Below are 3,560 nucleotides of genomic sequence, written 5' to 3'. Positions count from 1 at the left end.
TTTGTTCCTAGTTTGTCTTTCTTCCTGGTGATGTTTCTGTTTCCTTTGTGATATGAAAAGAGAACTATTTCCATTGAACATCTTGTACATTTCATGCTGTGAACTATCTTGTATTAAAGTATCTAAAGAACAAGACATATTCTGCAGCTGACCCTTGAACAACACAGGTTTGAACTGTGCGGGTCCATTTATATGAGGATTTTCTCCCACCTCTGCCACTCCTGAGACAACAGACCAGTCCCCGCTCCTCCTCCTCCCCTCCTCATCAATGTGAAGACAACAATGATGAAGACCTTTTTGATGATCCACTTAATGAATAGTAAATATATTTTCTCTTCCTTATGATTTTCTTAATAACATTTTCTTTTCTCTAGCCTACCTTATTGTGAGAACACAAAATACAGTATGTAATTCATACAAAATATGTGTTGAATGGCTGTTTATATTATCAGTAAGGGTTCTAGTCAACAGGATGCTATAGTAGTTAAGCTTTGGGAGAGTCAAAAGTTATACATAGATTTTTGCATAAGAGGGTCGGTGCCTCTAGCTTCTGAGTTGTTCAAGGGTCAACCGTATAAACTGGTTCAGAACAACTTTGAAGACTAAATGGGGAAAAAAATAGTGTATGACCAATGGAATCATCTTGCTAGGGATTGGGTCCTAGGTTGAGCTTAAGACAGAATGACATAGTCTAAATTGCACCTAAACGCCTTTGGTGCGATAATCAGCACGTTTTGTATCCTCAGCATTGGAGCAGATCACCATTTCTCTATTTGAGTTCCAGCTGAAGTATTGGCTTTGAGTGTAGGGACTTAAAGAAAAATGTTTCTTTAAACGGTGAAACGCTGGAATCGCATGAGGGAACTGGAACCTTACACCATTTTTCCCACTGCGCTTATTCTGGACAGATGCCTGTTGAGTGGAATGACACTGGCACTATTGCCTGCATTTTTTTTTTTAAGGCACAGATGAATTTGCAGAAGTTAAGCACTGTATATGATGCAACTCTGCCACATGCAACATTTCTAAGGGGAAAGCAATTTGAGGGCAGAGAAGAGCACATATCAGCATCCCCCATTAGGTGGTGTCCTAGATGATCTTGAAGGACACGGAACTAATAACAGTGATTACACCTAGGCAGAATTTTTTTTAAATCAGTTGTATACTTTCTTCTACTATTAAACAAAATGAAACAAAAAAAAAAAAAAACAAAAAAATGTTTTTGGCTGGGCGCAGTGGCTCACGCCTGTAATCCCAAACACTTTAGGAGGCTGAGGCAGGCAGATCACTTGAGGTCAGGAGTTTGAGACCAGCCTAGCCAACATGGTGAAACCCCGTGTCTACCAAATATAAAAAATTAGCTGAGTGTGGTGGCGCGCTTCTGTAATCCCAGCTACTTGGGAGGCTGAGGCAGGAGAATTGCTTGGACCTGGGAGGAGGAGGTGACTGTGAGCTGAGATTGTGCCACTGCACTCCAGCCTGGGCAAGGGCAAGACTCCATCTCAAAAAAAATTTTTTTTGGAAAGATATTTTTGTAATAAAAATTTCAAACTTAATGCAAGATCAAAAGGCTGTTCCAGATTCTGTACCCTCCCCCAGTCACTCCCCCGGGTTTGCTGTCATTGCACAGACTGGAATTGTGGGCACCTGCCATTTTGACTTTGGTTAGAGGTGAAAACATTAAGTTCTGGGATTTGTCATTACCATTGCTGCCTTCTGAGAAGTTAAATGGCAGGAAGCACGCTTTTCCCACATCCGTATCCTCCAGAGTGTGCTGTGGGGAAGCATGGCTAAGTCTCTGAGGAGGCAGGGGCTACAGGAGGGGGAGAAGTGGAGGGGGAGGGGAGGGTGCTCCATGGCTACCCGATGGGACGGTCGTCAAGTGCTTGAAACTCAGGTGGGTGCAGTTAAGACAACTTTCCCCTTTTTCCTTCTGCCAGCGACCAGCCTGGAGCCACCTTCTGGAGGATGCTGCCCCTCTCCTTTGAGTCCCTAGTCGTCAGCATCACGGAATACTCCCTCAGCCCAGGTGACAGAGCCTGCTCTTGCAGGGCCAACTCCGGTCAAAACTGAACATCGTCCTGCTTCCCTGTCCTTAGCATACCAGCATCCGCCTGTTAGGCGGTGTGCCTGTCTCCCTCACTTTCTGGGTTACAGTAGGAATCCTCAAACGGCTGAGTGGGTGGAGGGGTGGGCAGTGACAACAGAGTATCTAGCCTCTGGCCACTGTCTAGTGAAATCTTCCTTCCAATCCAGACTCGATTATGGCATGAAAGATGCCTTTGTGGTGACAAGAAAACCGGGTTAACTTCTCATCTCTTCTGGGTGCCAGGATATCAGTGAAGTGCTCCTGGGGGTTCAGAGAAACACAGCGAGGCACTCCCCTCCACACAGAGCCTCTTTCACCCCGGGCACTTGTCAGACGTGTCTGCGGATTACCTCACCACCCTCTTCGGGGTGGTAGGTGGGCGACTTCCCAGATGCCTCACATACCTCCCGGAGGAAGAAGGAATCGAGGGGCCCCGGGGGTGATGAGAGGTATTATCTGAGCTGGCCCCAGGCCAGGGTGAACAGTGGTATCATGACTGCACAGCCCCTTGCCTGCACCTTTCCAGCTCACCGGGAAGACGACAACCTCCAGTGAGGCTGAGGGAATAGGGAATGACAGGCTGCTGGGCTGAGGCGCCCTCGTGGAGTTTGGGTCCGGGTCATCTCGGATCACGGTAATTGGAGCAGGCAGAATTGCATTATCCAGCTCCTTGGAAGTCATGGTGTGTTTTAGAAGGAATTGCCCTCTAAATGAGAGGGTGTTAGGTAATTGGCATGAACTTGGAATAGCACACAGCCGTTCCCAACAGGGCTGATTCTGGGGGAGAGTAGATTTACTATGGCCCTTAATTGCCCCTGGCCCATTGATTGCTTCCTCTATAGCCAGGCTAGAAGACTGGCAGGCGCCACACCAGTCCCCTCCTGGGGCATTTCTGAAGGTTGCAAGAATCCCAGAGAACAACCCCAAACTGATATCCCTAACCCCCTCAGCGGCTTCAGCCAGAAGCCCCGAGTGTCAGGAAATTCACTGAAAAAGATCTTGGAGCTCTTGTCTGCATCCCCATCCCCCTCGTTTAACTGATCAGGACACTGAAGCCCAGAGAGGATGGGCTAGGCCCTCTAGAAGCAACGGGGCAGAATGAGGACCCAATGCACCTGATGAGACCCATATGCCATCCCTGTCCTCTGTGGTGTTGGCGTCCCCTTGCCTCAAGCACTGGAGTCAGCTCTGCCTCAGCAGTGAGGGCTGGCCTAGCCAGTCACTACATGGTCACATATTAGCTGAACACCAGGGTCTCAGGCTGACAGTAAAAATCTCATTTGTGTTTAACAAGGGAGGGAATCATAAAAGTAGTACATGTTCGTGGTACATCCGTGAGCTCATGGTCCAAAGAATATGAAGGGCTGTGCATGCCTGTAATCCCAGCAATTTGGGAAGTCGAAGCAGGTGGATCACCTGAGATCAGGAGTTCGAGACCACCCTGGCCAACAGGGTGAAACCCCGTCTACTA

This window comes from Trachypithecus francoisi, unplaced genomic scaffold (genome assembly GCF_009764315.1).
Source record: "Trachypithecus francoisi isolate TF-2019V2 unplaced genomic scaffold, Tfra_2.0 Lachesis_group10, whole genome shotgun sequence".
Classification (NCBI taxonomy): Eukaryota; Metazoa; Chordata; class Mammalia; order Primates; family Cercopithecidae; genus Trachypithecus; species Trachypithecus francoisi.
The sequence above is the reverse complement of the archived record's forward strand: the minus strand, read 5'-3'. Positions refer to the sequence as shown.